Genomic DNA, 21,263 nt, shown 5'->3' on the forward strand with positions numbered 1-21,263 from the left:
CAGGTACATACAGAAAACATAATGATTAACATTGTCTGGTCTAAACCAAACAAAAACTTCTTTCAGTTTTCTTCTGAATATGGAAAGAGAAACCCACAAGATTCCTGTGTATAACTTGTTTACTTGTAAATATTTACATGTTACTTTTAAACTCGAGTACTTTCAGGTCATAACTGTGACCCTTTTTCAAAGATGAGGTAGTCAGGCTGGTTCAAGGCCCAGCAATCCCAGAAGATTGCTGGGCCTTGAACCAGCCCAGCAATCTCTTGAAAAAGGGTCACAGTTGGTTCTGGGATTGCTGGGCCTTGAACCAGCCTGACTACCTCATCTCTTGAAAAAGGGTCACAGTTAGGACCTGAAAGTACTAGAGTTTAAAAGTAACATGTAAATATTTACAAGTAAACAAGTTATACACAGGAATCTTGTGGGTTTCTCTTTCCAATGTCTGGTCTGTTACAAAAATACTCTGTTACATATACATAATGCATGGTCACTTGAACAGACAATAAAATATACAATTCACAATAACGATAATAATTTGTGTTCGGCCGACCCTAGGTTGAATGTGAAGGTACTGCAGAAAACGGGACGTTCATTATAGAGAATGCGTTGAGCGGGGAATTTACAATACTCCCCCCTCAAGACGTAGGTAACGTCTGATCCAAGCAGGTATCTGCTGGGGCAATGGAGGGGACCCCACTTTCTCGATGTCAACTGGAGGGGGTGGTCGCCTTCCTCGGCGCCCTCTGGAGAGGTGTGTTGGGGTGCCCCCCTGTCTCGTTTCAGGGTTTACCAGGGATGCCCACGATGTTTTCCTGTGCATGGGGCTGGCCGAGGGGTTGCTATCTCCTGCAGGAAGCTTTGGGAACCGCCCCTGATGTCCTCCAGGAATGCAGGCTTGAGGCGGTCTATCAATATCCAGTCTTCCCTTCCGTGGACGGCTACCCAGAATGCCTTTTTGTTCCTTTCGAGCACAAGGAAAGGTCCTTTGTAGGGTCTGGTTAAGGGTGGCCGCACGGTGTCATCCCTGACGAAGACGTGGATGGCGGAGGACAGACTGGGAGGCATGAAAGGGGACGTCCTGTCGGTGTGTCCTCTGGCAGGGGGCGAACTTCCCAACCCTGTCATGGGAGCCTCTGCGTTGCTATGTCGTCCCCGTCTTCTGTGACGAGTTCCCCCAGGACTACCAAGGTCTCCCCGTAGACTTTTTCTGCTGGGGAGGGGTCGCTGTTGGCTCTGGGGGCGGTTCTCAATCCGAGGACCCAGGGCAGCTGGTACTTCCAATTCTCGGAGTTGTAACGAGCCATGAGGGACACCTTCAGGGACCTGTGGAACCTTTCCACCATTCCGTTGGCTGCGGGGTTGTAGGCAGTGGTGGTATGGTGAGTGGTCCCCAGCAGGCGTTTTAGGGCGGTCCACAGCTCGGATAGGAAAGCGGGACCTCTGTCTGTTATTATGTGGTCCGGGACACCTGAACCGGTTGATCCAGCTGGAGAGGAGGGCTTCTGCGCACGCACTGGAGGTGGCTTCTTCCATGGGCATAGCTTTGGGCCACCTGGTGGAGCGGTCAACGACTGTTAGAAGATATCTTGCTCCTCCTGATGGGGGAAGAGGACCCACCACGTTGACATGGATGTGCCCGAAACATCTCCTCGGCTGGGGAAACTCGCCCACCCCAGATTCGGTGTGCCGCCCTACTTTGCTGGCCTGACACTGCATGCACTGCCTCGCCCAGGCCGTCGCGTCCTTCCGTATGCCGTGCCAGATGAACTTCTCAATCAGTAGCCTGCCTGTCGTCCTTCCAGAGGGGTGGGAAAGTCCGTGGATGACATCAAAGACCAGCCGATGTCGGGAGGCAGGCACCAGGGGGCGGGGGCGGCCGAATGCTTTGTTAGAGCGCCGTAGTTAGTCCATCAGGGGTGTGGGTTGGTTCATCGGGCCAAGACTAAGTCGCTGTTTGGGTGCGTTGATGGCTTCCAGGGACCACTCCGGGGGTCACCACTGTGAGAGAGGTGCGAAATAATGGGCAGGAAGACAAGTACTGCTAGTTTATTGATGAAGCGACCCGCTTATAAAGCGGCATGCGGACGTCCACATATAATGCAGAGACCACGGGTACAAAGATTTACAACAGGTGACCTGAGGTCAAACTATTTCTCTACAAAAACAGGACAGATACATACAGAAAACATAATGACTAACAATGTCTGGTCTGTTACAAAAATACTCTGTTACATACACATAATGCATGGTCACTTGAACAGACAATAAAATATACAATTCACAATAATGATGATAATTTGTGTTCGGCCGACCCTAGGTCGAATGTGATGTTCATTACAGAGAACGCGTTGAGCGGGGACTTTATAAGTGTCATCAGTACACATCACACGGTGCACTGTAGTCAGGTTCTTTGCAGCATCCCTTTGGCCCATAGCTGCAACCTCTTTCATTCCTTTTACTTCAGTCTTTCTGTCCACCATCTCCTAACAATTCTTTCATAGTGCAACTGCGAGGTTTTCCTCCTGTTATCCTTTCATTTTTCGTTTCAGCACTGAATGACCTCATAGGTCCCAGTGTTTGCTCTTTGGTGCTTAAATTCTATATTCCATTCCATTCCATTCCACTCTCAGTTTCCGTTTGAGTGCTGAATGGCCTCATAGGTCCCAGCACTTGGTCTTTGGAGTGAATTCTATATTCTGTTTTATTTTATCCCTCTCGAGAGTTATTCATCTAACCAGATCGAGTACAACACTGAATTCTAAAGTATCGGATAGCCTTCTTTCAGTACCTTTTATGTGTGTCTTTTCCATCTTCTTTAGAGTTTTGCATTTTGTTCATAAAAATACAAAACACCTGTAGGAAATGGAAAAAATTAAACCACATGATGAATCTTGAGATAATTTTCTTTCTGTGACAGTACTGAACTAGCAAAATGATGACAGTCATCAACATACAGCTTGGGAGGATATATGAGGATTTTAAGATAACATTAACTTAACGCTATCGAAAATTTTATATTTCTCAGAACAGTGGTACTTCCTTTATGGTTCTGGTTGTAGCCAAGGTTCTACTACTGAAAAGAAGCTTCAACAAAACTGGTATAAACCAGAGAATTATATAGTTAAAATGTATATTATTATGCTGTAAAAGCAATTATTTTGGTTTTTGTCTGTTTCAGTTGACGTTTCTATTTATGATCACGGTCAACATCGCATTTTATTTAAGAATATCCTTTATCATGAGCTGGGGAAAGTTGTTGAATTGGTAATGAGGTGGGTTAACTGGTGAAGAAGTACCCTTCACTCACCTGATGTCCCCGAGTCGAGCATTTTTAACTTCATTTTTAATTTTTAACTGCCAACCTCTCAGGAATCTCATTAGCTACTTCGAGCGGTAGGTACGAAAATTCAACATCGCACCAATGTTTTGCTGTCTTTGGCTTTGCAAAATTTTGTCTTCATGTCTAAGACAGGTCACTGTCGCACATCAAAGTGCGCACTTCATTAGGTCAGCGCGTGGTCGAGGCTCACTCAATTTGGAGAAAAGCGTGGGCAGTAGCTTCGCATATATTCAACCCATGTTTGTGGCACAGCGAGAGAATTTTATCAGGGTAAGAATAAACATCATCCACATCACTATAGTCTCATAACTGGTTATTCTCTATAATTTTCTTAGGGTGTTTTTAGTACCAGATGGCCAGTGAGGTGTTACAAATGCAGATAAAGAACAAAATGGTAATTTTTATAAGGTTAACGGTCACCACTGAGTTTCTCCTGTCAGAACGACCCAGGAATATGTGAAAAAAAAAACTTTTTCACCAGGTTCGAGGATTACATAAGCCGTGTGATTGTATTTGCTTATTATTTTGATTGGCTTTCTCGTTTTATATATTCTCTTTTATCCACAAGTTTAGTTTAGTCAACTTGATTTCTTAAATTACTTTTTGATTTGATTTGGAATTATGGATAATCTCCCAAATATCTGTCTTGGGATGACGAAGGCTACCTGAATTTCTTTGAATTTTTCGTTTCCATTTTAGTTTATTTGTATTATCACACAGCTTCTTGAACCTCTCGGCATAGTTTGTTTTCGCATTTAATTAATTCCTCCTTTATACTTGAGCCACTTTCTTCTGTTCTGAGCATTGCACATACAGCATATATAGTAATCAAATTCTTATTGCGCTCCTCTATGTTGTTATGCTATGTTTTCATGTTAATTTCTTTTAGTTCTCCTTTTGGCCCTTTGGTTTATTAAAGGTTGCTTAATTATTTCATTATCTCCCCCAGTCTCTCTTTTTCTGTACCTTAACCTGTCCTAAAGTATATCCGTACACTATAACACTACTTCACAAAGAAGAAGAACGTCACAAGGATGCTGAAAGATTACAAAACGTTGACTAGTGAAAGCTTGTGATTCGATTGATTTATATACAAATTTAGTCTTGTAATGGTCTTGTATTATAGATAGATTCATTTTTTCATGATCATTAAATCAAAACATATGCTTTTTATGTAGGTAATAACAAGATAACGATTGCAAAACGAGGTGTAACATCGTTCGTATTTAAGCATTTTGCGCCGGTTCAATTGTCCTTACCGATCCCCGTTCCCCGCTGGACTACCAGCTGCCAATGTGACCAACAGACATATTTTCTGTATATTATATTAAAGGGAGATCGCTCTCCTCGCCGCCGCCAAAATGGTAGGTTACTGTAATATGTTTGTGGATTTAATGGGTTTTTTATACCAGAAGAGAACTCGTAGTGAAGGTAGATACGACCGGTGTTGCAAGATGGGGAATTTACTCTTAGGGTTTGCCGCAAAATTGACGAATAGTCAATGTTTTTCGGAGCCCAGCCAAATTATGATATTGAAAAATCAGTTATAGCATAGTAGACTTAAATATGTCGTCAAAATGACGCAAACATTGGTATGGCCTCGTTTATGCCCCAGACTTTGTAGGCCAGATGGGTACAACAGAGATAGCTTGGCTACCCTAAAGTAGCATACCCTTCTGTTTACATTATGGTCAATCCACGAAACGGGTCTGCGTTAATTTCACCTATAAGTTAAAAACAGTATTATAAGTATAGATTTGACCATTAAAGTGCGTAAAAGATGAGGAAATCCCCTTATAAGCCATTCGTCAAAGTTGATTGGCTAACCTATGCATCACATGACGTAACCTAGGCTAGCCTGATCCCTCCTACCCTAGGCTATACCGAACACTTATTGCTGACCCCAGTGGGAAGCTTGGAATGGTTAAACTGAATACTGCCGCAGCCTGGTCCCCAACCGGAATATTTACTGTCTTGTCTTTGTTTATTTTATGGGTAAAACTATAGAACAGCTCCTGGTAATTCTAAGCCGGCTGTCCGGGGTGAGCTAACCTATGGCAACTGGCGTTTTCCTATGTTATTTTACCTGCTGAACAAGAATTTAAAATAATATTTTGTTGGTCGGCTGTAACCAAAATGTAATTGACCCTTGAAAACTGCATGTCTGTTCCAGTGGGCAGAGAGAACTGCCAGTGGGTCGCACACAACTCAAGGTTAAATTACAGTTTAGCAGCAGCCAACCGGCAAAATATTGCTGTAAACTCTTGTAAAGCAAGTAAAATAACATAGAAAAACATCATTTGCCAGTCTAACCCCACTGCATGCTATTCAAAGCTTTCGTAAACGGGAAACAAAACATTACCATTTCTGCTTTCAACTTGGGTGGCCTCTGTAGGTCGCCGTTGCAGAATGGCGCTATGCGTCTTATCTGCATTTTTGAAGATTACTGCAAGCTCGTACGTTCTGCCAAGAGGTAATTACTTCAAATTCTTGTTCAGCAAGTAAAATAACATAGGAAAATGTCAATTGTCAGTCTCCGCAGTTCTCGCTAAGTGCAGAAAACCGGCAACTAGTGATTGGTGAAGCAAAAGTTAGTGCATGCGTGTTAAGGCTTAGAATCAGTCGTACTAGTAATGAATGAAAAGTGCCTTGGAACGGCTCCCACTATCCATTTATTCGCCCTTCTTTTTACGCTTGTTTTTCATGTTCCAAATGACATATATAACAGGAAATACAACAATAAGGTACTGAAACCTTTTCCCAAGTTATTTACCCCACCAAAAAACCCAAATTTCCAACGGATCTCCCTTACTGTTAGCTGTTCTCGAAAGGGTTTTACCACACCAGTTCTAAGGTAATTTACAGCTTAATTACAGCCGAGCGACAAAATATTACTTTATAAATTCTTGTTCAGCAGGTAAAGTTTTATAGAAAAACGTCAACTGCCATAGCCTAGCTCACAGCGGACAGCTGGCTTAGATCTACCCAGCTCCTTGTGTTTTTTATTGTGTGGTCAGTTATTATTAACCTCATCTCTATCCAACATGGTTGGGGACCTTTTGGGAATACTAGGTTTTGGGTGGGGAAAATTGCTGGGAGAAAGGTCAGACTGTCATGTTGTTTTGGAATGGCTCCTCGTATGCGCAAGTTATTATTGAGCCATATATTCAAGAAGGGATTGGTTAGGGAAACATATTGTAAAAGGAATTATACTAACCAGACTCCTGGTTAAAAAGTTAAGTATATCTTAGTTTAACCAGATCACTGAGCTGATTAACAGCTCTCCTAGGGCTGGCCCGAAGGATTAGACTTATTTTACAAGGCTAAGAACCAGCTGGTTACCTAGCAACAGGACCTACAACTTATTGTGGAATCCGAACCACATTATGACGAGAAATGAATTTCTATCACCAGAAATAAATTCCTCTAATGCTTCATTGGCTGGTCGGAGAGTCGAACGCTGGGCCAACAGTGTGCTAGCCCAGACTCCTGGTGAAGGAAACTCCACTTTTTAACAAAAGTTCCCCTATAACACTGCGCATGTGCGATAGCATTCCAGGGTGGCCAGCATACAAAAATATATCAGTTCTGAGGTTAATTACAGTAAATTCTTGATAAACAACCAAAATACTATAGAAAAATCAGTTTCCAAGGGAAAACCCCATGTGGAGTTGTACTGTAGTTCTACAGTTTTATGTAAATGTTTTGTGTATGCTTACAGTATTTACTTCCTTTTGTTTGTGTATTTACATTCATCCCCAAGGGGTTGGTACTGAACACTGCACCTGCATTGTACTTAAACTGGTAGTATAGAGGGATGAATAAATTTGTTTTTATTTAGCATTTCCCAACGTTTTGTGAGAGAGAGAGAGAGAGAGAGAGAGTGTAATTGTCGTAAGTGAGTGCTTCGGTTGTTGGAAGAGGGAAGAGGTCGTTAGTTTGTTTACGGCGCTGTCTGTCTGTGGAATATGTGAAGGATTTTTCGGTTTTAGAGGGAGTTTTTTTTCAGTCTTTAGTCAGAGCTAGTGCCGGTCAGTGGTTCTTGTGTGGGACAGTTTTTGTCGTATGCTTTTCTGGGAGTTGTTGATCTTCTTGTTGGTGTGCTGTTTATTTGTGTGTGTGTTCTTTTTCTTTTTTTGTATTTCCTTGTTGTGTTTGTGGTTGTTTATGTTGTGGTTGTTACTGGTAATTTTATCCATCTCCAGCAACCAAGATCAGGGTGAGTGTTGTTTGTTGTTTTGTTTGTGGGTTTGAATTTCGCCACATAAATTTGGCGCTGAATGGGGCAGCTGATATTGCAGCTGCAGTTGAGATTGGTGGCTGGTAGTGTGACTGAAGAGAAGGATGGAAGAGGAACTGGTGAGGTTGAGAGAGGAGAATACGTGGTTGAGGGGTGAGAAATGAGAGATTGAGGAGTCAGTTGGAGGAGATGGGGAATGCTAAGAAGTGCAAAAGAAGAAATGAAAGGGGAGATGAAAGAGTCAGAAGAGAGAATGGAAGAGAGGGTGGATAAAAAGTTGGAGGGAATGATGAAAGGTGTGGAAGAAATGGTGAAAGGTATGTTCAAGGGTGTTTTTGGAGAAGGGGCTGTTGGAGGCAGGTTCTCTGGAACGTGTGAAGGGGCAAGAGAGAAAGAAAAGGAGGAAGAAGTGAATGGGGCGTGAGTGATGAAAGTGATATGGGAATAGGAAGTAAGAAACGAGGGAATGAGAGGCAGGGTAAGGAAAAGGGGAATGAAAAGCAAGGGAAGGAACAGAGGGAAAGTAAGGATAAGTCAGGGGAAGAAAAAGGGAAGAAGGGAAAGGGAAAGGAAACTGGTAAGAAGGGTAAGGAAGTGGGAAAGGCAGGAAAGAAGGGAGAGGGTGAAGGCAGTAGTGATAGTGAGGTGGATTTGGTGAGTGGATAAAAGTGGATAAAAAGAGGGGGAAGAAGAGTGTAATGAGTAAGATGAATGTAAGTGCAGAAGTGGACTCTTTGTATTCGGAAGAGGGTATGAAAGGACAGAGCGAAAAGTAGCGAAAGTGAGAGTGAAAGTGAGAAAGGCTATGTATGTGAGGAGGTACCCGGTGTGAAAAGTATAATGAGTATGGAAGTAGGGATGTGCATGATTTCTTTAGGGAGTATGAAAGGTTTTGTCAGGATAAGTATGGGGAAAGTAAGAGAGTGTGGGCACGAGAATTAGGAGAATATTTGACTGGGTTTTGCTTGATATGTATAGGTTATTATGAGTGTGGGGATGTTGAGTATGACAAGATGAAAGCTAGACTAGTTGAGCAAGCGAGGCGTATGAAAGCGAGTGTTAAGTATAAGAGGAAGAATGAATTTGATGAGGCAAGAATGAAAGCTGGGGAAACCTTGTCACTATATGCTTGTAGGCTGGAGACGTTGGCAAGGAAGAAGTTTGGGGATGATGGGATAGATGAATGTAAGGAGTTAGTACGGAAGTTGTTAGGGACAGTGCCAGATGGAGTTAGAGAATTTGTGAACTTGAAGCGGAAGGAGAAGAAAAGGTGGACGAATGAAAGGTTGACTTGGGGAGAAATTTTGGAAATTGTTGAAGATTATGAGCTTGACAGGGTTATAAAAGAGAGTAGAAGTGTAAGGGCTGGGGTAGATGAGAGAGTACCAGAGTTCGGAAGCTTTAGGGATGCAGTGTTGAGGGGCCCAATGAGAATGGCCGATAGTGTAATAGATAGGAGTATAAGAGCAAGTAATGTGGAGGTGCCAGTGAGGATGAATGATGGGTTTGTAAGGGAACAACGGGTTGGACGGGTTAGGGATAGTAGTGTACAAAGGGGAAGGTCGGTGAGTGGAAGTCGAGTGAAGTGTTTTAGATGTGGAAAGGAAGGACATACAAAGAATGAGTGTAGGTGGGCTTTAGGAGCGTGTTTGGTGGGCAACAGTGGACATTTGGTAAGGGAGTGTACGAAAGATAGGGGTTAAATGCTACCGGTGCGGACAGGTGGGTCATGTTGCTAATGGTTGTAGGGGTACCCAGTGAATGTAATATGTGGTAACTGTGGTAAGAATGGGCATTATGCGAGAATGTGTTCAGAACCGAGAGCGAAGTGTGACGAATGTGGAATGGAAGGGCATGTATCAAGTGTATGTAGACGAAAGAGGGTGACTGTGACAGCGAATTGGGAAACTGAGTGTGAAGGGGGTTCAAATGGGTGGATCCTCCAGGATGCAAGTGGTGCGTGTGATGCATGTACGTGAGGGGTTGTTGCATGAGGAGGTTTTGCTGGAAAGACTGACGAGTGCATGAGTGTGCAAGTGTGTTGTAAGGGAGTAAGATTGATTGCCTTAGTAGATACCGGGTGTAGTATGAATGTCATAGTTAAGAATGGATGTGAGAAATTGAGGAATACGTGTGAGATTAGGAACTGTCTGGGGAAGTAAGAGGGATTGAAATTTAGGGGTAGCAGTGGTTGGAAGAGTGTGTGAACGGTTGGAAATTGGGGTGTAGTGATGGATGAAAGTGATTTTTGTGTGATTGAGAGTACGAATGATAAATATGATATTTTATTGGGATGTGAGTTTTGAAAAAATGCGGGATGGTGGTCCGTCCTAGTATGAATGTAATTGAATTACGTATGAAAGGGGATGTGCTTGGGGATTTGTATTTGGGGAAGGATGGTAGGGTTGAGCAAAAATTGTGGAAGAGAGTGCCTGTAATTGCGACAGAGAGGGTAAAAGTGCCACGTGAGATTGGAGAAGTTGTGAGTGTGAAAGTGGCATGGCGGATAGCCTCGGATAGCCAACAATGATAGGTGTGAGTATGTGGTTGAGGGAATAGACATAAATAAATTAGTCAGGGCAAATGTGTGTGTATATGATGGGGTTTTTGAACATGGGAGATCCGAGGGTATATATAACGTCATTGCCGAGTGTCAGGAAGAAGCGAGTCCGAGGAATATGTGAGGGAGATTTGCGGGGAATATTACGACGTTGGTGAATGTGGATGATGAGAGGTACGTGAAGGTACGGCAGGTGATGACAGGTGATTTGAAAGGAGCTAATGATTGGACGTATGAGGAGTTGAAAGAAAGAGTAAAGGTAGATGAAAATGTAAGTGATAACGTAAGAGAACGATTGAGGAGAATGTTGTGGGATAGGCAGGGGGCATTGAGTCGTGGTGACGAGGATTTTGGGGATCAAGCTTCGGAATTTAAAATAGTTCTGGAAGACGACACCCCATATATCAGCGTCCCCGGACATTTTTCTCCGTCTATCAATCGTGAGATAGAGGAGCAGTGTGAGGAGCTTGAGAGGGTGGGAGTGATTGAAAGGAGTACGAGCGCCTGAATAGCCCCATTGTACTGATGCACGTAAGCCAGGTGGAAGTTTGCGAATGTGTGTGGATTATCGGAAGGTGAGTGAAGTAACTGTGAAAGAGCGATTCCCGATGAATGTGGTGTCTGATTGTGTGTACAAGATGAATGGAATGAAAGTGTTTACAAAATTAGATTTGGTAAGGGGGCTATTACCAGATGCCTCTGGAGGAAGGAGCAGGCATATTACGGCCTTTTCTAGTAGTTCCTGCCACTACCAGTTCCGGAGATTAAGTTTCGGACTGGCTAATGCGCCTGCTGCCTTCCAAAGGGCAATGAATGTGGTTCTGGCTGGGTTTGATCGCAAGAAGGTAACTGTTTTTATAGATGATATTTTGATTGCAGTGAGACTGTAGAAGAGAATATTGAACTGCTTTGAACGAGTGTTAGAAAGGTTGGAAGAAGTAGGAATAAAAGTAAAACTTGAAAAGTGTGCTTGGTTGGCTGGGAGGTGGAATTCCTAGGGCATATGGTGAGTGGAAGAGGTGTAAGGAAGAGTGATAAGTTCGTGAATAAGGTAAGGAATTTCACGTCCCCGGACCGTGCGTGAGTTGAAAGGATTTTTAGGTTTAATTGAGTTTGGAAGGAAGTTTATAAAGGATTGTTCAGGGATCGGGAAACCACTTACTGAATGGACGGGAAGAGAAATTGTGTAAGATTGAAATGGGATGAGCAAATGATTGAAGCGTTCGAGAGATTGAAAGAGGAGGCTGCAAGAGACGTGGCGTTGGCTTTCCCGGACTATAGTGAGAATGCGAATAAACTAGAACTGTATACGGATGCAAGTAAATATAGTATGGGAGGATGCTTGGTACAAATGCAGAAGGCGAATGGGGAGAACAATTGAGAGTAATTGCGTATGTGAGCAAGGCGTTTGGAAAGGCAGAGTTGAAATATTCGGTGATTGAAAAGGAATTGGCTGCAATGAGGTTTTGTGTGAAAGCGTTGAAAGTATTTTTATATGGGGTAGATTTTGTGATACGGACGGACCATCGAACCGCTAGTATATATGGTTAAAAAGGAGAGTGTGAATGCTAGAATTGCGAGAACGATAGAGGATTTGAATGAGTTTAGTTTTAAGGTAGAGTATGTACAAGGTAGACAGAATATTGTTGCGGATGCTATGTCGCGTATGTGGACTGAACGAGATGATAGGGTTAGGAGCGACTGGGACCCGGACCAAGTACCTGTAGGATTTGTGGTAAAGCAACAGTATGTAGGGGAGAATCGGGTGTGGGAATGTCTGTTTGGGGGTTGAGTAATTTGGAAACAAATTGGTTGATTGTGGAGTACCTGCAAGCATGAACGAGTTACGTGAAAAGGTGATGAATGAGATGCCGGAAGGAGGAGGCGCGAGGAAGGAAGGGAATTAGATGAGGAGGAAAAGTTAGTGAAAGTGTTGTTGGTAGTGGCTGAAATGTTTAAAATTACAGTACGATTGTTCTTTGATGGAATAGGCCGGTGGAGTATAAAGGAAGGGTGAATGAAAATGGTAATGAATGTGATTTTAAATGTTCACTGTGGAAAGGATACTTGTAGCTGGCTGGTTAAGAAAGGTGATTGTGGGGAAAATGAGGGAATAAGGGGTAGGGTTGAGGATATCGTTGAAGATGAATGCGATGAGGATGGTTGTGAGGAAGCTAAGCAGGTGAATGTAGCCGTGAGAGCGTGTATGCATGAAGCGAAAGGTAAATTAGTAACGAATGTAGTGGTGGATCAGAATAAATATTGTAGTTTGGTAGACACGGGAGCACAAGTGTTGTTAGTGAGTAGTACAGTAGTTAGTGAATTGGAAAGGTGCGATTGGGATATAAAAGAAAATCAACGAGTGTAAGGATACATGGTTTGGGACAAGGAGTGTGTTAGTATGGGAGGAGGTACAATTAAAAATTCAGTTAGGGGATTTGAAATAATACATAATTTTGTAGTCATGGATGAGAATGATATGCCAACATGTTTTTTATTAGGAATTGATTTTATGAGAATGCATGATATAAGTGTGGATGTCGGGAGGGAATTTTAGGAAAGGGCGGCAGGGAAATAACGGAAGGTTAAAGGAGGGGATGTGTCTAAAACTAGTTTTGTAGGTATGGTAGATATTGCAAGGAGTGAAAATGATTTGTTGAGTGAAGAGGAAATTACAGATGCAAAATCAGTGCATGAAAATAAATATGTTAAGAGAGTGTGTGTTAGGGGTGTAAGAGTAGGAAGTTGGCGTCCGAGTTAGAAGTGTATAAGCGAAGTGCTAAGAGATTCGTTGTATGTAAAGGTATATTTGTTCATGAAACTTACCCGTCAGATATATATATAGCTGTATTCTCCGAAGGTCCGACAGAATTTCAAAACTCGCGGCACACGCAGTGGGGGTCAGGTGGTTAGTACTCATTCCCGCCGCTGGGAGGCGGTATCAGGAACCATTCCCATTTTCCATTCAGATTTTTCTCTGTCGCCGGTGTTGTCAACAACTGTTGTCTGCACCTCCGTCATAGGATTTGCTTTTTCTAGATTACTGAGTATCTCATTGTCTTTTGGTATTTTGACTTTGGATCGGTAGATTGGCATACGCTTTTTTGACTTTTTTTGAGTTTTGATTTAGATTTTCATTATGTCTGGGTCTAGCTCTGCTAGTTACCGTGTGTGTGATGTCTGAATGTAAGGTGAGGTTGCCGAAAGCTTTGGTTGACCCTCACACTGTATTTGTTCTAACTGTAGGAAGCATATATGCATGTTGAATGATAGGTGTGATGAATGTGCTTCTTTGTCTGAAAATGAATGGAGAGCGTATGATAAATATGTGAGGAAGTTGGAGCGTGATCGACTGAGGAGGTCTTCCTCCAGGAGTGCTTTCTTTCATGGAAGTGTTGATGTCTTCCCTAACTCCCCTGTACCTTTAGAACCTAACCCTGTGGTTTTGTCTCCTGCCCTGAGATCGTGCCAGTGGAGACTTATGCTTTCGCTATGATGGAAAACCATTCGTGCTCTAGAATCTAAAGTGTCAGCTCTCCAAGATAAGTGTTGTGAAGTGACTAGTGCCCCCAGTGCAGTGTTGTGGGGGCGTCAGACCGGCCCCATCATGCCTCTAGGCCTGGACCTCTGCTGGACTCCCAGGACTCAGGGAGAGAGCATGTCGAAAGCCGAAGGAGGGTGACGGGAACCCCACCGGTCTGGCGTCCCTTCGGCAGGTCCTGAAGACGTTTCCCAGGCTGCCCAGGCTCGATCGTGCTGGGTCCTGAAGGACTGCTTCTCGTCCTTCTGACACGCCCTCCCCACGCAGGGGTTGGAATTCTCAGATAGACTCTCGCCCTCTTAAGAGAAGCTTTAGGGAGGAGGACGCTTCACGTCCTCTCTCTCCTACTCTGTGCTCCTCGCCAGAGTTTGTGGAGCGTTCCCAGAAAAGAAGTACAGGACGTCATCCCAAGAAGACGTTTTTGAGCGCTCCAAGAGCTCTCCTTCCTCAAGAGAAGAGGGATTAGGACGTCCCCTCGCCCCTTCTTCCTCTAGGTTCCGTGATTCTCCAGAGAGAGAGGCTCCACCAACGAGGACTCTTATTGCCTCCATGCAGCAGCAACTCTCCTCGTTCATTGCAGAGAGAGAGTCCAGGTCCGTGTCCTCGTCGGAAGGATGTTGACTTCCAGTGAAGAGATCAGGCGGTCTCCTTCTCCTGCTCCTCGTTCGTCACCTTCGCCTGCTTCGCCTGCTCGCCGTGAAAGGAACCCACAGACTCTCGTCCCCAGAGGGTGTTGGGGAGGATCGTCTTGACGTCACCCCAGGACGTCCTCTCCTCCCTTCGTTCTAGACGTCATGTTCTCCATTTTGTTGATGACGCCGCCAGGCTTATGACGTTCGTCATGCTGCCAGACATGACGCCCGGCTGGACGCTCAAGAAGCTCGTCATGCTGCCAGACGTGACGCCAGGATGGACGCTTTTTGACTCCCATCAAGACGCTCCACCTGCCGTTGCTGTCGGCTCTCGTGTGGTTCCTGGTTCTCCAGCTGCTCTGCACGCCAGTTCCTCTTCCAAGCAGAGGTCCCGAAAAGGTTTTCTCCAACTTCTCTCTGCTCTTCCCGCCCGATGTTGGAGATAGACTCAGGGTCTCGGAGTCTGAAGATGAGTTGAACCTTCAGTCCTCGTCTTCGGACTACCGGACTACCAGTGTCAAGCTGTTGAAGGAATTGTTTCCTGACAAGTTTAAACCCGCAGTTCCTCTCTCTCCTCCTTCTCAACTGACTTCTTCTAAGTCTAGGAAAGCTCCGGGATTCCTGAAAATGACTCTTCGCTCTCCACTAAGCGGGCCTTCAAGAAAGTCCATTTGTGGATGGACTCCGGAAGGCTCAAGGAAAGTCTTCTTTTGCCCTTCCCCTTCAAGACTCTCGGAAAGGCGGGCATGTGGTATGAGACAGGAGAAGACTTCGGTTTACGTCTTCCTTCCTCATCTAAGGGAGACTTCGCCAGCCTTGTTGATTCGAGTAGGAGGGCTCATCTGTCAACTGCCAAGATTCCTGGACTCTTACGGAGATGGACCATCTTTTGAAGGGCCTTTTCAAGACGTTAGAAGTTTTCAACTTCCTTGACTGGTGTCTTGGAGCTTTGGACATTAAGTCTCGGAGTCAGGACTCGATCTCCTTGTCGGACCTTTTGAGTGTTTTGTCTTGCATGGACAAGGCGGTCCGAGATGGTTCTGACGAACTGGCCTCGCATTTTTGTACTGGAGTGCTCAAGAAGAGGTCTCTATTCAATTTCGCCTCCGAAGTCCGTCTCCTTATCACAGAAAGGAGAACTGTTGTTTGCTCCCCTTTCCAATCATCTTTTCCCAGCCTTTGGTAAAGGACATCGCTGCAAGCTTACAAGAGAAGACCACACAGGATCTGTTGGCCCAGTCATCGAGGCGCCCTGCGGTTCCTGTGACCTCGACGACGTCAAACCGGCAGTTCTTTCTCCCAAGATGAAGAAGCCCTTTCATGCCGGAGCATCCTCGAAAGCCTTCTTCTCGAGGAAAGGTTCTCGAGAGGTAAAGCCCTTGCTAGAGGTAGGGGCAAGAAGTGATGTGATTCTCCTCCAGATACTGGTGGGTGCCAGGCTTCTTTCATTTGCTCAAGTCTGGAAAGTGAGAGGGCAGACAGTTGGTCCCTTTCGGTTTTAGAGAAAGGATACAAGATCCCTTTCCTTTCTCCCCTCCCTTAAGCCTTTCGCCCTTGGATCTCTCTCCGTCCTACGGTCCAGGAAAACAAGAGATCCTTTTAGACCTGCTGCAGCAAATGCTCGTCAAGAGCAATAGAACAGGTTCAGGACCTGAATTCCCGGGCTTCTACAACAGGCTGTTCCTGGTCCCGAAACAGTCGGAAGGTTGGAGACCTGTGCTGGATGTCAGCAGCCTGAACCGCTTCATTGTCAAAGAAAGTTCAAGATGGAAACGTCCCAGTCTGTTCTAGGAGCCTTAAGACCAGGGGATTGGATGGTATCCCTCGACCTTCAAGACGCATACTTCCACGTTCCCGATACATCCTCAGTCAAGGAAGTTCCTGAGGTTTGTCTTGGGGAAAGGTGTATCAATTCAGAGCTCTTTGCTTTGGCCTGTCCACAGCTCCCATGATTTTCACAGTCATCATGAGGAATGTAGCAAGGTGGCTGCATCTGGCAGGCGATCCACGTGTGTCGCTCTACTTGGACGACTGGCTGATTTGAGCTTCTTCCAAGGAGAGGTGTCTGGAGGATCTTCAAGAAACTTTAAACCTGACGAAGTCCCTGGGCCTGCTGGTCAACAAAGAAAAGTCACACCTGATCCCAACGCAGTCCATCGTGTATCTGGGGATTCAGATGGACTCAGTGGCTTTTCGGGCTTTTCCATCCCCGAACATCAACAGCATTGCTTTGAAAAAAGTCCTGGCCTTCCTGGGGAAAGAAACATGTTCGGTGAGGGAGTGGATGAGTCTGCTGGGGACCATTTCCTCACTGGAAAAGTTTGTTTTCCTAGGGAGACTACATCTCAGGCCTCTTCAGTTCTTCCTGCAAGACAACTGGGATGAGACAAGGAAAATCTGGAAGTTGTCTCTCAAACTTTCTCCTCTGTGAAGGAGCATCTCAGGTGGTGGTTGGACCCCTGAGGCTTTCAGAAGGCGTGTCTCTCAGCCTTCAGAGCCCCCGACCTAGTGTTGTTCTCCGACGCGTCAATGGAGGGATGGGGAGCAACACTGGGGAAGAGAGAAGTGTCAGGCACCTGGAGAGGGGAACAGGTGGCCTGGCATATCAATATGAAAGAATTAGGGGCGATTTTTCTAGCCCTTCGATTCTTCGAAGATCAAGTGTCAGGCCGCACAGTCCAGGTGAACGCGGACAATACCACAGCTCTAGCTTACCTGAAAAAACAGGGAGGCACTCATTCTCGTTCCCTGTTCAACCTGGCAAAGAGATCCTGTTGTGGGCTCATGTTCGGGGAACATTACGATCTTGACGAGGTTCGTAGCAGGCGTTCAGAACGTGAGAGCGGACCTGCTAAGTCGTCGCCATCAACTGCTCCCGACAGAGTGGACCCTGAACCAGGAGGTGTGTCAAAACTGTGGGGTTTATGGGGTCGTCCCTTAGTGGACCTGTTTGCAACGTCAAAGAACAACAGGCTTCCGCTTTACTGCTCTCCTGTCCTGGATCCAGGAGCAGTGTCAATAGATGCCCTTCTTTGGGACTGGAAGGTCTGGACCTTTACGCTTTCCCTCCCTTCAAGATCCTGGGAGAAGTGGTCAGGAAGTTAGCGCCGTCGCAAGACACGAGGATGACTCTGATCGCCCGTATTGGCCTTACAAGGAGTGGTTTCCGGAGGTAATGGACTGGTAGACTTTCCAAGGGTGTTACCTCTTCGTCCAGATCTACTCAGACAGCCCCATTTCGAACGATACCATCAAAACCTCCCGCTCTCGGTCTGACTGCATTCAGACTATCGAAATGCTGGCAAGAGCGAGAGGTTTTCGAGAGCAGGTGGCAAGAGCTATCGCGAGAGCCAGGAGAACATCCTTCGATTCAGTTTATCAATCGAAGTGGGCCAATTTTCCGACAGTGGTGTAAGAGCAGAGGGATTTCCTCTTCCTCGACCACTGTGAGCCAAATTGCAGACTTCCTTCTGCATCTTAGGGAAGAAAAGCTGGCAGTCTCTACTATTAAGGGCTATATAAGAGTATGTTGTGGCGGTCTTTCGACACAGAGGATTAGATATCGCCAACAACACGGACCTCCATGACCTCATTAGGTCGTTTTGAGACGACTAAGGTGCCTCAGTTTTTGGTTCCATCTTGGAACTTGGACGTGGTTCTTAAGTTCCTGATGCAAAGCCCTTTGAACCCCTTCATGCTGCTTCTTTGAGGAACGTAACAAAAAGACTTTATTTTTAGTGGCTCTGGCGACTGCAAAAAGAATCAGTGAGATTCATGCAATATCTAAGTCAGTTGGTTTTAAAGGGACGATGCAGTGTGCTCTCTCCAACCTTTTTTCTTGCCAAGAATGAGAACCCTTCAAACCCCTGGCCCAAGTCCTTTGAAATTGAAAGGTTTGGCGGGTATTCTGGGCCAGGAACCAGAAAGACTGTCTTTGCCCTGTTAGGGCTCTAAAATTCTACTTTTGAACAAGACGAAAGAGTCGAGAGGTCTTGCAGACAGGTTATGGTGTTCGGTTAGAAGACCTGACGTCCCCATGTCAAAGAATGCGCTGGCTTTCTTCTTGAGGTCCACCATTCAAGAAGCTCATTCTTAAGCCAAGTTGTCAGGAGAGTGACATGAGGCTTTTGAAAGTTAAAGCTCATGAGGAGGGCTGTTGCAACGTCAGTAGCCTTTCAAAAGAACATGGCTCTGAACGATCATTATGAATGCCACCTTTTGGAGAAGTCATTCTGTGTTCGCTCTCATTACCTAAAGGACGTAAGAACAGTGTATGAGTCTTGCTGTTCATTGGGACCTTACGTTTTGGCTGGACACAATCTTGGGAGAAGGAGGCAGTACCCATCCTATCCTTTAATGTATGGTTAGGAATTTTTTTAAAATCTTTTTTTGTGTTTTTATGGTTGTTGGGTAGACTGTGGGGCAGTCCCCTTTCCTTAGTTTTTAACTAGTCACGATGTTTGGTCAGGTCAGGTGGTTATTTTTGTCTCTTTTTTCCTTCTTGATGGTCTATGATCTGGTCACATAGTGGTCACGCCCCGTTGACAGATCATCTGGAACTCACCAACCTTTATAGGTCCCTACCTTGCTGGAAACTCTAGTAAAGCAGACGCAGACTTGGGTGACAGTAATCACGAAGTCAGCTATGCTAAAAGGTAAGGAACCAAGATGTGTAATCATCTACATTGTTTTGTTTCTCAATCCTATGCTGTCTCTACCCACCTCCAATGGTGCGATTCAGCTATATATATATCTGACAGGTAAGTTTCATGAACAAAATGATATTTTAATGATAAAATAAGGTTTGTTCATACTTACCTGGCAGATATATAATTATAGTGCCCACCCACCTCCCCTCAGGAGACAGTGGCACTATGAAAATCTGAATAGAAAATGGGAATGGTTCCTGATTCCCGCCTCCCAGCGGCGGGAATGGGTACTAACCACCTGACCGGCCACTGCGTGAAAATTGAAGTTTTGAAATTCTGTCGGACCTTCGGAGAATACAGCTATATATATATCTGCCAGGTAAGTATGAACAAACTTTATTTTATCATTAAAATATCATGTTTATTTTTTGCATCAAACAAAGGAATATGGGATGGGGAAGTTACTTGCCAGTACATCAGAAATCAACAGAAAAAAATTACAGCATTGAATTATCAGTATATCAGTTTATCTAAAAATAAATATATGAGATTGTATTCCATTATCACAACAACTATGTGCCAACCAGTAAAAGTGTGGATGACGAATCAAAATTAAGTCGGACTGGTGGTCATCTTCAAAGTAAATATTGGCAGGTTTGAATCCAGTAAATTTTGTCCTTGAGGAAACAGATTTGAGAGTGGGGTTACAGGCATTAGTGTTCAAGGTTACTGGCATTAGCAAGGTTACACAGTTTACATGGGTGTTTGTGGTATATCATTGTCTGTCCAAGTTTGCCATCAAGGACGGTATTATCCCAACCTTATCCTGGCACTTCGAACATTATGAGTCGACCACGAGTGGCATCGAATGGTGGGTCTTGTGATGGCTCTGCAAGTTATCATGATGTTGTATGGAAACACTAGTGTTCATCTGACCCTGGGCCTGAATTTGTACATCAAAAGCTGCTGAATATATTCTATGTTTAAGGCATAGAACAGTGAACTCAACATTTCTGTCATCAAGTTCAAGTGTGCAGGCAGCTTTAGGAAGACTGTCCACCATGTCATTCCCAGCAAGCCCAATGATGGGAGGCATTACATGATGAGGACAAGACAATGATTGAGGATTGTAAGGCAGCAGCAAGTTGACACAATATGAGGTATACAACGCCACACAGCTGGGCCTAGAAGATGTCATGTGCCTGGAGTGCAAATTTGGAGTCATTTTGAAAGATCACCAATCCATTCACATTTCTTCTAACAATGATAGGGGTTATGCATCCCATAAACCTTGAAAGTTACAAGGTGGAACTGGATGAGTTTGGCAACCTGCGACCATGCCACCCACCCTCAGGAGATTCCAAAGTGGGAGAGAACATAGCAAATGCTGCAAAATCTTTTGACTGAGCCGTCCACGTAGATGTGGTGTCCTGCAGGAACTGAAATTGGTCCCTATTGTTCAAAACCAGCTGCTTCTGTAGATTGGTATGGGCATCTTTAGAGGTTAGTGTGAGAAAGTGACAGCAGGAATAGGAACCCGCCATGGTGGCAAATCTTGGATGACTGAATATGTGATATCAAGGTGTCATAAATTTTAAAAATACTGCCCTAACTGGGTTATGGCCCCAAGGCCATGAGTTGAGGTCTTGGTGCATCTTCGTCAGTGATGTTTTGAGTACAGCAGAGAAGTAAAAAAGTAAATTGTGAGAGGTAGACATTTAACAGAAAACAAAGTTACATTGGCATAAATTCTCTCTATTAATGGAGGTAACATGAGTTCGGTCTGCATGTTGACTATCTGATGTGGAAGGAGGGCATCCTAGGATAAAACGGTTTCATATAACTCTATTTTGGAACTGTTCTAGAGGTTGTAACGCCTGTCTGGGTAATTGAATTAAAGCAGGAGATAAATAGTCAACAACTGACCTTAGGAAGAGGATATAGAGGGTTCTAGGAAAGGGACAGATATCTCCTGTGGTTGGTGGCAAGAATTGATTTGGGAAGTGAAGCGAGGCTCCAGTAGATCAGAAGGTTTTCACCATGAGGGTGGATTCGTTAGTGCAGGTATAGCAGGGGTGATCTGACTGGTGCAGGAGATGATATACTGTGTTGCAGAAGAGGATAAGTTCCCACCCTAATGAACACTGGCAGGTCTTGGAGATTCCGGGCAGAGAAGATTCTGCTTTTTCTGGGGAACGTCCTGAGGCCACAGGAGGTACAGGATCCTGTCGAATTCTTGAAGGACATTTCCAAAGAGGTCTCGAGGGTAGTGGAGTGGATGCAGTTGGGGACATCATC

At 44.7% G+C, this 21,263-nt stretch overlaps 1 protein-coding gene across 2 annotated transcripts in view; it reads left to right on the forward strand.

Moving 5' to 3' along the window:
* The first annotated feature begins 4,348 nt into the window (after positions 1 to 4,348).
* The window catches only part of eIF3i (eukaryotic translation initiation factor 3 subunit i), a 50,339-nt gene continuing 33,424 nt past the window's right edge, over positions 4,349 to 21,263 (forward strand). The window contains exon 1 of one of the 2 annotated variants that reach the window (XM_067100146.1): positions 4,349 to 4,768. The gene's annotated coding sequence lies outside the window, so the exon portion shown is untranslated. Of the gene's footprint in view, positions 4,788 to 21,263 lie in introns of both variants that reach the window. The other variant, XM_067100153.1, reaches the window with a different exon arrangement.

Source organism: Macrobrachium rosenbergii, chromosome 4 (genome assembly GCF_040412425.1).
Source record: "Macrobrachium rosenbergii isolate ZJJX-2024 chromosome 4, ASM4041242v1, whole genome shotgun sequence".
Lineage (NCBI taxonomy): Eukaryota > Metazoa > Arthropoda > Malacostraca > Decapoda > Palaemonidae > Macrobrachium > Macrobrachium rosenbergii.